At 44.2% G+C, this 13,573-nt stretch overlaps 1 long non-coding RNA gene across 1 annotated transcript; it reads right to left on the bottom strand.

The window, feature by feature from the left end:
- Window positions 1-500: 500 nt before the first annotated feature.
- Window positions 501-11,607, bottom strand: LOC138515552 (uncharacterized). Its single transcript, XR_011282070.1, has 2 exons — window positions 11,521-11,607; window positions 501-788 (listed from the first exon to the last, which is right to left on the bottom strand). It is a non-coding gene; the product is annotated as an uncharacterized lncRNA (long non-coding RNA).
- Between the last annotated feature and the right edge of the window lie 1,966 nt (window positions 11,608-13,573).

The raw sequence follows: 13,573 nt of genomic DNA on the forward strand, positions 1-13,573 counted from the left end.
TTAGCAGAAAGGGTCCCTCCAGATTGGGAATTGAATCTAGTTTGGGCCTGATAGCGTTTGACGACTCCTATCCTTACTTGGGCTTGGAGTTCGATACATCTCCAAATTATAACAAGATAATTGCCTGCAAAAAAAACCAAGCCAAATTCCTGACACAGCAGGCCTACAAATTCTCAAGAGGGAATGCGGGATTTAGCTCGGCGGGTACTATAAAGTTATACCAGCAGTGCTTTGTCCCAGCTATACTCTGGCCTGGAAGCACTGGCTATACAGGACCTAAACTGGCTCAATATTCTAGAGGGCCAGTATTGGCGAGCAGGGTTAGCTTTGGGGCTGTCTTGTTCAGAGAGTTTTCTAACTAAAATCTTAAGTTGCTTGCGATCGTGGGAAACAACTATGATGCTGAGAAGGTTTTGAGGGGATAGAACAGAAAGAAGTGTCTAAATATAAAGACACTCCCGTCCCCTGCACACCATTAAAGCTGATACACAATCAGTCAATAGTAGTAAAAAGTTTTTTACTGGTAAAAAATAAGACTTAGACAAAAAAAGCAGTTCTTAGCATTGTTGTTACCAAAACACTTCTGGTTAGCATGGAAAAGTACAAACATCCAATAAATTCAATAAGGCCATTAATATAACGAGAAAAGTATACAAAAAACAAATGAAACAATGATGTGTAATATAAATTACAATGGGCAAAGCCAAGTAATATTCTTGTAATCAACTCAGATGCTCAGGTGCTCTACGCGTTTCGGGGAGCACCCCCTTCTTCAGGCGCAAAGTGATCTGAAATGATATACATTGAAAACAAACATCAGTATCATATATACAATGTAATATTGATAGTGTACACAAAACTTGAGAAATCCAAAACATGAAATATAACAAATATTGCCTAATTTAGAATGCACACAGGCATCCACATTTACGTAGTTGCAATTAAACCAAAAATAATTATATACACATAACAGTCAGACTACCCCTGGGTGTGACTCCAAAGAAGTGGAACAAGGTTAGGCCTCAAATGGGCATTAAAGTATACCGAAATAGTAAACAATAAAAAATAAATTAAATGGAATGCAAAATACCTGTGGGGAGAGCGGGCGTACATATTGGGTTGACAGCAGCAATGTGTAGAAATATCTGACGAGTTAAATGATCCAATTGCTGCTAAAGTACATATGGACTAATTCGAAGTCATTGTCCTATTGTGGAAAAATGAATAAAAGTACGTACGCAGCAAGATATGTGTATGGTGAACCTCATGGATAAACAAATCAAAAACACATCAAACAAACTCAAAAGAAACTGCTTACCACTAATTAGAGCCAAAGTCACTGTAACCGTGATGAAGTACTAGAGGATCCAACTGGGGCCATCAGATAAGATGTAAATCAAATCCCAAGAGATTCAGATGTAACTACAGGAGGTACCAGGGAAATGCCAAGGTTGGACGAGTGAAGACAAGTGCACCACTACATGTATCGAAAAAAAGAAAGAAAGCAACCGTTGAAAAAATCATGTAATCCAACTGTTTAAATGGCTAACAAGTCGATAGCCAAGGGAGAAGTCATTCAAATAAAATAAACAGGAGATTAAATAAACATGACACGTTCCAAGTGCAGAATACACCTAAGGCTAAACTCCCAAGGGTAAAAAACACTAAAAAAAACATGCACTCCATTCAATCGGGGAATTGATGAACCAAATGCTTAAGAAGCAAAATAAAAGATAAGTGAAAAAAACCTATTACCAAAGACAACCCCTGAGTGCAGATATACAACTCAGATTAAAGTTCACCACGATCAATAAATGAAGCCCTTTTGTCTCTATACACTCACCGCGAAGTATAAAGCGATCGCCAGCGCACATCACGGCTGGAACAGCTCTGAACATTGCAACCGGGAGAGTTCTATTTAGCACCAGTTAGCGATCATGTGACAATAGCACGTGATTAGAAACGTAGGTAACAGTACGTGCCGGCAAGGTAAGTAAAAGCGGAACTACTGTCGGCAATTAAACAAGAAAATACACAGCTGAAGAGCGATACTATAGTGAAACAGGAAAATTAAATATGGAATATGCAAAGAAACAAAGTATACTGATAATAAAGCGTGGATAAAAGGAAAGCAATAGTCAAACACAATGAAGAGCATTAAAAGGAAACTAACGGCCACGTAAATGGTATTCTAAAGGAGAGGAGGAACAACAATAAAGCGCCTGGAAATAAAATAATAAAAAATAGAGAAAAGTGACCGCGCAGAGGCATAAGGAATGAACTAAACCAACCCAGGAAAATAAATGTAACCAAAAAATTACTGACAAGCCAAATACACAATATGCTGGCCATACACCGCAGACACGAGGCCCAAATGTAATCAATGAATAAACAATAAATGACAAGAAAGAAGATAAGTTGAGCACCATAGACAGAGTAGGTAAATACAAAGTGAGGCTGGAAAGCCAGCACAACGCAAAATAAAGGAGTCAAATCCAAGGAGTGTCAAGGGTAGTATAATGGAAATAAAATCAAAGGGATTCAAGATGCCAAGTAAGGATCAAATTCAAACAAAGCAATTAAGAGAGAATTCCTCATTCAGTCCTCTTGGTGAAATGGTATCAAGGTAATCTATCCAAAACATCTCCCTTTGAGCAAGGGTTCTGATATAGTCACCTCCCCTGGTTGGACGTTTGACAACCTCCAAAATGGTAAACCTAATCTGGGCTATAGTGTGACGAGCCGCTGTAAAATGTCTCGAAACTGGAGATTTATTGTTATTGCAGCGAATGTTATATTTATGTTCTGGCCACCTCTCTCGGGCAGACCTGGTTTTGAGGGGAGACAATTTTTAAAAACTCAATGAATCACTTTTCCTAGAGATTTGTTGGATTCATGCAGAAAAGAAAATGCAACCATTTATCCATCTGAAAAAATCATTTGTGCGCAAACTAAATCACTGGGATTGGTGTGAAAACTACTCCCATCTTGAAAAGCTGAAAGGGTATGAGGCTGTGCGCAACGTAATTCACAGATACAGGAGAACACAGCCCCATTTATTACTCTGCCCTGACCTGGCGGTGAGGGATTTTCTGCTAAGGCTGCGAACTAACCACTACAGGTCCTTGCTATTACAGGTGTTCATCAGGGTTTAGCTTTAAGTGACAGGGCTTGCTGTATCTGTAAGAGACCAGAATCTCTGGAAACTGCCAGACATGTTCTTACCTATTGCCCTAAATTGGGCCCATTATATATGAACTCGCTAGGAAGATTGGTATATGGATATGAGAGTATTGTTGGCGACTCTCTTTGGGTTTACTGTCTCAACTCATATGCAATATCATCCCAACTTGCCCTGTTTAGAGTGTGGTCACAGGTTAGAAAATTACTGTTACCAATTTCACTTAGTATTGCTGATCTGACTACACTGCTATAGAACCCTGTTTTGCAGTTGTCGGTATTGATTTATACGGCATGCTTTGGTACTGGTCTGAGCCATGCATCTGCTTGTATGTATATTTGTTTAAATTAGAGATATGTCATTTTACATTCTTTTCAGATTGAAGTGCTATGAAGTTTTTGGAATTCTGTATAATTGTGAAAGATGTCTCTATTGACTTTTTAATTTGAGATTTGTAATGATTTTGTGTAAAGTTCTAATTTTTGGACTACATCACAATAAATTATTATTATTATAATTATTATTATTATATAAATACATCTTCCCACCATACTCTAAACACTTCACGCATTATACTCATATTTTATCTGGTCCAGTAATTCTCCTTAAAACCTTTTTTTTCATAGTACTCTGTATGTCGTGCATTGGGTCTTTATTCTGCATTGGTTTTTGATGGACAGGAAACAGCTGCTCAGCCACTTCGTGTGCTCTGCCAGAGCTAGCCGGGCACCACGCAATGCCTGTAGTCTATTTTTAGCACAGGCTGCATTACCATGCTTTGAGATTTTAAAACTACATAGAATAACAGTTACAAGTGTATTCAGCTAATGGTTATTTGCACCTTATATTTAAATACTAACTATCTTCATTTAGTGGCTGGCCATGTCTGTGTGTGATTATATTTGCATGAAAAAGGCTTTCTCAGTGCTATAGTGCTTAGAGAAGTCTTGCCTAATTGTAAAGTGCATGGGGGGTGCAGGAAGGCGCTAGTCAAGGCACTAGCGCCTCCCCAACATTTGACCAAGTCCTCATCGAAGCACATTTACATCAGAAAGTTTGCCCGGTTTACTGTTTGCATAGAACAAAGGGAATGTTTGCACTCGATAGGATAACCTTGTAGGCAGATGCTCGCTGCGTGGTCAGGGTGGATTTTGACCTCTCTAGTATTGCAAAAACTGCATGCTTGACGTACAATATTACAGAGCATCCCATGACGATAGAAGAACTCTTTTCAATTGCAAATACAGCAGCAGCAACTGTCTGCTTGCATGCAACCAGGCCCTGCATCACAGAATTTAACATACCATTGGTGCTCTTTTGTGTTAGAACCACGGTCATTAATTGCCTGTTGGAGTGAGAAAATAAGTAAAACTCCTGCGTGTAATCTGAGGTTGGTAGCACTGGCGCTGTCGATATAACTTCCTTGAGGCCATTGAAATTTGTAAGCATGTCTTCTGTCCACGCTATTTTGCTGTCCCCCTTCTGTGCTTCCTTGAGGGCCTGGAGGAGGGGCCTGGTGTATGCTGTATAGTCAAGTATTCATGCTCTGCAATAGTTCAGAGACCCAGAAATGTCTGCATTTCCTTCACTGTCTTGGGCTGTAGGGTGGCACGAACAGAGGCCGTGCGATTAAGGATAATTCTCTTGCCATTCACAGAGATCAGTTGACCAAGTAGAGCACCTCCTGGAGGCAATACTGTAAATTGGCTTTATCAATGTTGTGTCCCTTGCGGGCCAAAAGCTCTAAGAGTGTGATTGAATCTTGTCTGCACTTGTGCTCGCTGATGCTGCACACTAGTAAATCATCAACATATTGAATAATGGTACTAAGAACCTGAATGTTACCTAGATCAGTGTGTAAATACTGGGGGACTCACAGTACACCTGTGGTAATCTTGTGTGTTTGAAGCGCATTCCCCCATGTGCGAACGCAGTGAGGTAGTGTGAGTCGGTGTGCAGGGGAACAGAAAAGAAGGTGTTTTGGAGATCCAAAACCGTAAAATGGGACGCCTCTTTAGGGATGTTGCAAAGTATTGTCGCAGGGTTTGGAACTAATGGAAATTCTGCCTGTACAATATCATTAATGGGGCACAAATCCTGGGTCATCCTCCAACTCCCCCCTTTTGCTTTCTTTATCAGATAGATCGCTGTGTTGCATGTGGAGGTGGACGGTACAATTATCCCTTGGTATAGTAGTGCAACGATATTGTCTTGAATGCCCTCCTCAGCCTCTCTTGATAAAGGGTATTGTTTCACTCTTGGCAGCACAGCGCCTGGCTTCAGTTTTATTTGTACTGGGGTCACTCCTTGCAGGAGCCCTACTTCATGCGCAATTGTCGTCCATAGTCTTTCAGGGACCTGCTCTAAGTGTGTGTCGCAGAAAGGGGGGGGTGCCACAAAAGCCATCAAGGGGCATTGTACTTTTCGATACTGCACCATAGTCTCTAACTTCTTTAAGAGGCACTGCTGGGTCAATACATAACACTATGCACCATTCACACCCTTCTGAATCAGTCGCTATGACAACAATTTTCTTTGCTGACACTAACAGGCCCTGCATACCCAGAGACAGCATTGTTCCTGCCATTAATTTAGGTGCTACCACAGTCTGGAAAAAGAAGTCTGTTGGCACTCGCCAGCAGGCCTTACCGATTTAGGGCACAGACTCAAGAAGCACAGTTATGCCATACACAAACATGTCTGGGTCCACAGGAATACTGCAAACTATGGCCTCCACCCATGTGTGAATGATAATCATAGCTCTTATTGCACACGTGCCTGGGGCATCACACACTACCCCACTGTCTGTTAACGAAATGGTCATGTTCAACTTGCTTAGCAGGTCCCGCCCAAGCAGCTTTATGGGGGAACTCTTAGTATACAACAGGGGTGCACGTATCACTTTCCCCCCTATTTTGATATCCCCTTCTTTTGTGTAGGGAACCGTCGCGACGGCCCCAGAGAAGCCCTGTGTGTCAAGAGTTTCACCCAATAGTGGGAAAACTCCTCCACTGATGCATGATTTACTGCCACCTGTGTCAACCATGAAGAGAAATTGTTACCTATCTCAGCGTCTCAACCAAGGGTTCCTCATCAGGATGGACTGTCATGGGCAGGACTGGGCATGCAAGAGTTAGTACCTGGGAATGTGAAAGGGTTGGTCCCCATCACACCCACACCTGTTGCACCCTTTTCAATCTGGCTTCCATCCCTTAAGAGGTGCAGTCGGTTATGTTTCAGTTCTGGACGGTCTGGCACGTCTTCAGGACTGTGGGGAGGTCAGAGTGCTGATTTTGCTCGACCTCTCCTTGGCCTTTGATACCATTGGTCATGATATCTTACTGAAAGGTCTGATGAGGGCGGGTATTTCTGGGGCTCCTCTTGCCTGGTTTACATCTTTCCTTCCAGAACGCATGCAAACAGTCTCACTATTTCCTTTGGAATCTTCTGCTTGGGTCCTGTCGTGTGGGGTTTGTCAGGGTTCTTCTTTGTCCCTGTTGCTTTTTAAACTGTACTTGCGCCCACTGGCTGACCTAATTCAGGAGTTTGGGGTAAGGTTTTATGCCTATGTCGATGATGCACAGCTTCTCCTTCGACTAGATTCTCCAAAACGCAACCCGCAATCTCAACTGAGGAACTGCTTTACAGCAGTAAGGGACGGAATGGCCAAATCCTGGCTGAAGTTGAATGGTGCAAAGACCGAGATAATGGTGACAGGTGTAATCGAATCACAAGCAACCTGGACCGCAGAGTTCTGGCAAGTTTTGCTGGGTCCATGCCCACCCCCTGTTACTTTTGTTAAAGGTTTAAGCATTAAAGTCCAGGCCTCTGGTTCTCAGGAGCTACAAATTGCATCAGTATGCAACTCTTGGTTTGTGAAGTTAAACAATCCTGAGGAAGACTCTGCCATTTCTCCCCCCTGAGTCTCGAGCTAAGGTGGTTGCAGCCTTGATTCTTGGGGTCACTGATTACTGCAATGGTATCTATTTGGGCCAACCTGCTTTTCTGGTCTTAAGATTACAGCTTCTACAGAATGCTGCTGCCTGTTTGGCTTTTGGAGCAGGTCGTATGTCCCACTCCCTCGACCTTCTCCATCAACTGCACTGGCTCCCGGTGTGTAGTCGTATTGAGTTTAAGACTCTGTGTATTACTCACTGGGTTGTTCATCAGAGTGGGGCTGAGTATTTGCAGACAAAGTTCATTCCTTCTGCTGCCTCCAGATGTCTTTGCTCAGAGTCTCAGAAACTTTCAATAGTACCTTGCTTTCGAAGAACTCGGTACGAGGGCGCACTTTTTCAATCCTCATGCCCGTTATGTGGAACTCGCTTCCAAATCACCTGCGCAGTATTAAAGACCACTTACTATTCAGGAAAGCCCAAAAAAATCATCTTTTGTAGGTTCTGTATTAGCTGAAGCTCTTGGAGTGGCTCTTTGCCCTCCCCCATGCTGTTTCTTAGCACCTAGATGCCTTTTGTCCTTAGTTTGCGCTTATAAATGTTATTACATTACATTACAGGATACAACAGTGCTGTTCGGCACCGCGTTGGCTGGTGGCATGCTACTACCGTACATGGCATTCTGTTGGGGCATTGGTTGCTGCAGCATCTAGTAGTTACGCTCTTGTACACCTGGTGGTCGAGGTGGCAGTTGGGTATAAGCCAGATGTATTTCATATGGTGTGGTGGTTGGCCGTGGGAGCTTCACCTGTGGTTGAGGCTGGGATGGTGGATGGTAATTGGTATAGGAGACATATCCCGCCCTCTATTCGCTCCTGTTCTCCCTTGCAAAATTTCCCCACCTCTCACAGCTCCAACATTGTGAGGGACCCATGCCTGCACCCCGAGGTTCCATAACTCCAAATCCGCCCTTCCTCCTCGGAACCCGCCCCTCCTGCTCTGCTGACCTCCTTGCTGCCACTCTGGTGAGGATACTAAGGTCCACCTCCCCAGTGTCTTTGTTCTCCTCCTGGCCTGAATGGTGCTATTCTCACTTCCGGAGGTGCCAGTGTTTACTCTGCCACCTCTACAGCTATCTTGCTACCTTCTTATGTACTAGTTTCACTTCCTCAGCCTGCAGCCTTTGGGTCACTTTCTTCTCACGCTCTTTAATTCTCTTACAGTGGTGTATTATTATAGTTTGAATCTCTGCCCACCCCTTTGCTTCGATGCTCACTATTTTGTCAAGCCCATTCTGCACGTCCTTGGGTAACTGTTAGGTTCAGGGTTTGGGAGTCAAGATATACACAGGTGGAGCCGCTCGTGGGTTTCATAAGTCTTTACTGGGTTCAGTCTCAGGGCAAGTACATAAGGGCAGAAAGGTAGGTAACAGGCAGGGGGAGACATCCACCGGCCCCCTCTTCCATTCAGTGCCAGGCACAAACGATCTATGCCTGGCAACGATCACCGATACCCCCAGCAGGAGTGTGACGTCACCATTAGGCCCGAGTGAGCGGCCACGGACAGAGAGCTCCGCTCCAACCGCCACGCCAAGGCCGCCCAGAAGAGCACCTCAACAGGTGCCACCAAGCGCCACACAGACCACGCTGAGGAAATGGCCACCCGGACCGCACGCTCCACGGCCCAACATCAAGGCAGTAAAAAAGGAGGAGGTACGTGCCAGTGCATTGGCATCTTGTTCCCTGTACGGAGAGAACCGGCCGCCCTGCTTTATTTCTCTAGTAGAACGCTGGGACCGCCACAAGTCAAACCTTGCTGGCATATGGCGCACTTGCAAGCTCCCGTGCGGCCCTTCATTCAGGGTAAGAGACCATTCCCCAGGCCAGATCTCACATGCAGTAAGTAGCTCTTCCTCTGAGGGTAATTCCCGCACCATAACGGTGTCTAACAGGGTTAATACTATGGCCATATGGGTCCGTTACAGTTCACCGCCCCTTAAGGTGCAAGCGCCAGCCCCCATGAAATTAATACTAGGCGCATGCTATTGCCGGATTTGGCAAACGGGGCACGCTCACCTTATGGCCAAGGGACAGCTTGGGGTGGCCGGTGGATGTCTCCTGCTCCTCTGGGGGTCTTCCTCCTTTTCTTGCTGCATGTACCTTCTGTCAGTGGACTCCTTCTCCTGAAGTGCAGCTTTCCAACCTTATACTGCTCACTGTCACCATTGGACGTTCCCAGAGATAAATCCTCCTCGCCAATGTTAGGTTCAGGGTTTGGGAGTCAAGATATACACAGGTGGAGCCGCTCGTGGGTTTCATAAGTCTTTACTGGGTTCAGTCTCAGGGCAAGTACATAAGGGCAGAAAGGTAAGTAACACAGGCAGGGGGAGACATCCACCGGCCCCCTCTTCCATTCAGTGCCAGGTCTCAACTGATTTTCTTAGAACCCTCATGCGCAGTGGAACACTCATGCAAGGTCCTGTCCAAACATTCCACAACACACTCAGTACAGCACCAACACATACTCAGAGAATGGACAGGGGCAGATCAAAACCTAACAGTAACCCTCTTTTAATGACAAAATGAAAGAGAGGAACTGATCTGTCCCACTGGTCCCCCGTCTCTACCCACCACATCTCCTGAACCTAATAATGTATGGCCCCGGCCCTTCATCGTCCCCGATGGTGAACTGCATGATAGACTGCAGACCTGGAGTGTCAGGGTACGTTCGCTGCAGTGCATCCCACACCTGTGCCTTGATATTATTGAAGGGCGCACCATCATGTGCATCATCGTCCAATTTTACTCTTGGGTACCCTGCTTTCACCCACCCATCTCCAGCCTGATCACCCCACAATTGCAACAAGAACGTTTTTCATATCCCCCACGGCCAAGGGAATCGCTGCTGTATGTTTTTTGAAAGCGTATATCTATTTTCTGGCACTAGAAATAAGGGGTGGGAGTAACTTAAGATTGTTCTTATCCATTTGCGCCCAAGGCACATAATGTGTTCTCCCTAGGCTTCTGTGCAATAACGGCATCTGGGTGCCTGTACACTTACCTTCTTTATGTCCTGCACTTCCTTTTTTTCCTTGTTAATGCCATTCGGCCATACATATTTCTTAATCGCGGACCCCACAAACTCTCCAACCGTGGCGTGGCCTCTGGTGCCTGCTGCTCGTCCCCTTCATCATCCTCAACCTTGTCAACTGTGTCCCACTCATCATCCTGCAACTCCCTGTCTGTACCTCTGTCAGACCTTACTCTCCCGTACCCTGTACTTTCCGCTCGTCCCTCACCCCATCCATCCTTCTCAATGTGCACATCTTTTATGGCTGTACTATCTAGCGGAAACATAATGTCTCCTGCTCTCCATTCACCCAGCCCCTTCCTGCCCCCTCCCTCTTGGGACGCTCTCAGTCGAGCCAATTCTACTCACGTTGCCTCTAAGGCTTCTTCTTATTGTCCTGGGGCGGGATAGCACTTGATGTTGGCATGTAGGGTGGTGGGACAGTCGCTGGGGTGGGTCGTATGTCGGGTTTCTATACCCCGTTGCTGGGCAAGTGGTGAGTGGGTAAAGCCCTGTGTGCGGGGGTGCAGTCCTATTCCCCTGTGCTGTTGCTGCCATTTTATCTAGGCCAGTGCCTTGGATATTCTGTGTCCATCAGGATCCTCCACATCCTCTATCATCTTCCATAGATCCAGTATTTCTTTTCTCTTTTGCAGCTGTTGAACTTTATATTTAAAACGTGCTCATTTGATATAAAATGTCTCTATTGTGGGTGCCCTGCTCTGTTCAGGAGCGGGGCATCCCCCGTGTCTCTCTACCACCCACTGTTTGTGATATTTCTCTATTTTGTCCCTCTACAATGGTAATGCACTATACATGTACTCCAAAGGCGTTCCTCCTTTCATCTTGCACTTTTGCGCGGTAAAAAGCCTAACCTTTATAATTATGTGCTGTGCACACTTTTATCACCAAAGTCACTACCAGTCCACCGTCCCTGCCTCCCCGTCACCCCTTATCAACTCTTCCTCCTCCCCCTTTCCACACGCACACACTACCACACTCCACAAAAACAATTTATCAACACGGGCCTGCCTCCGCCTCTTATACAAAGAATCGTTATACTAAAAGAACAAACTAAAACAAGCTGAAAAACAAATAATCACTACTTGCACGAGCTCACTAATTATACAGAGATCCTCATTTTTTCTTTTATCTCTGACACACAATAAATGACACCATCATCTTCCCTCACTCAAAGGCTCCCTACATTCCTATATTTCCTCTGTAAAATCCTATTGCCTTACCAAATAATAATAATAATAATAATAATAAAATGAATCTCGCCACATGGCCGCACCACACTCCTTCGCACTCATACACACATCCCTCCTTCACAACATACCCCTTGTTACCTCTTGCAAGAGGTGTACTCACGTCTGCATGTTCACCCAAGCTCCTCCATCACGGGGTCCCAATAACAGCCTGCCCTCTCACGGGAGCCATGTCCTGCTTCTAAGAGCATTCATTCTACAAAAGGAAGGCTTTAAAGTATGGGTCACAACTCTCAATGACAGAGACATATAAATCAATAGACTAATACCCAAAATCCATTATTAAAAAATAATTTCATTTTATTATACTTTTAACACACAATAAATAGCATTGTTTTAAAACCTTAAAAATAATGTACAAAACCACAAATTCATACAAACATGTAAACACAATTGATACAACATACAGCAAACAATCTGTGGCTAGATATACACTAGATTATAACCACTCAAGTATGTAGTTCATACTTTTTTCTTTTACATTCAAAGCCCAACTTGTACAGGTGTCTGTCCTAACAAGGCAAATAAATGCTGGACATTCATCAGGGGCATCATTTTACACTTGTGTGTGCTGTATATGGGACCCAGCGATGCAGTTCAATTTCTTAACTCTGCTTCAAGTAATAACGTCCACACTTCTGAAGGCATTTTACAATTTGCTGTTAAAATGATGTGGCGTAATACTGGAGGAGGTCAAACCACATTGAGCAACTCTTCATGTGATAGAACAACAATTGCAAAATGTACTACCTGACCCTAAAAACCTGATTGAGGCCGATCTATTGATGCCCATTGATCCTGTATCTGAACATTCTGATTGTGAAATAAGACCAGATCCTACGATCTTCGAACTCTGTGATGCAGAGACAGTTGACCTTTCAATGTATAAAACCCGTAAAGAATGGCGCCTTGCGAAACTTGCCAAACTATGAAAACAAGCCATCAAGAAATAATCAGAGACTACCAACCAAAGGAGGTCTGTCACCCCTCTTAATTCCACCTCTATTTTGCCAGAACAGGTCCCTAAAATAAAAAAACATAGCGATTTCTAAGAAACGACACCCAAAGGCCCAGGGTGTCCCTGGTACCTTGACCAGTTGGCTGTTAGATGAGCCCACTGCTGAGACAAATAAGGATGTAATACTGGTGCCTGAACCTACCACTGAGTGAGGGGAATTTACATGTTTATTAGAAGAACATGCTGTTATGGCCATTGGTGATATGTGTCAAGATACTCCAGTATTGCCTCAGTTACCCATGAGCTCCCAATCTTCACTCCCTCTAGTAGTAAGAGAAATAAAAACGTTCACATTGAGTTGAGGTCCGGCGACATTTATCGATGGTCGTACTAACACGTCTGTACTCCTTAGTGTGTCTAGTAAAATACCGGCATTGCGTGTATTGTCTTCAGCAGATTTTAGTTTTGTTGAACCTGTTAGGATTGTTGGTGGCAATTATGTACGTGTACACTGCACCACTGCTGAAGTGACCGCATTTTTTCGCCACCATCAGTCTTCCATTCAGAATGTTGGGTATGTCATTGATTGCCCCTCTCATGTCCCGACTCCCCCTTGACACAAAACCCCCCCAACAATGAATCCATCATCAAGGGCTGATAAAGGGGGTAAGACAATAGATAATGCCAATATGGTTGCTCTTGATGACGTTAAGGGTTGGGATTGGTTTAAGAAGTTGCTGGTTCGCCAATTGGTTGAGGCAAAATAATTTTCAAAGTTTGCTAGTTGGAACACAAGGGGGTAATCTCATGTACTTGATCCAAAAAGATCACTACCCCTTCTATACAAATTTGATGTATTCTTCGTGCAAGAAACTTGGCTCTGCTCCAAGATCCAAATGGAAGGTTAGGTTTTAGTTCAACATTTGGCGACCAAAAGCACCTGTGGTCGCTCATTTGGTGGCATGATTATTGGGTTGAAACATACTGTACTGTTTATTAATATGAATTTAATAATAAGCTCAGACCATATTCTTTCAATTGAAATTTTGGTGAAAACTGAAAGTGTCATTGTCCCGATATTGCTTATTAACACATATGTATCTCCAGAGGTTGACAGTCTAGATTATGTAGTAGAGACAATTGATATACTTGGCTCAAACTGGATGACCACCCAAGACCACGAATTTGTATTGTTGGG

This window comes from Ambystoma mexicanum, chromosome 6q (assembly GCF_040938575.1).
Source record: "Ambystoma mexicanum isolate Mex_15411 chromosome 6q, UKY_AmexF1_1, whole genome shotgun sequence".
Lineage (NCBI taxonomy): Eukaryota > Metazoa > Chordata > Amphibia > Caudata > Ambystomatidae > Ambystoma > Ambystoma mexicanum.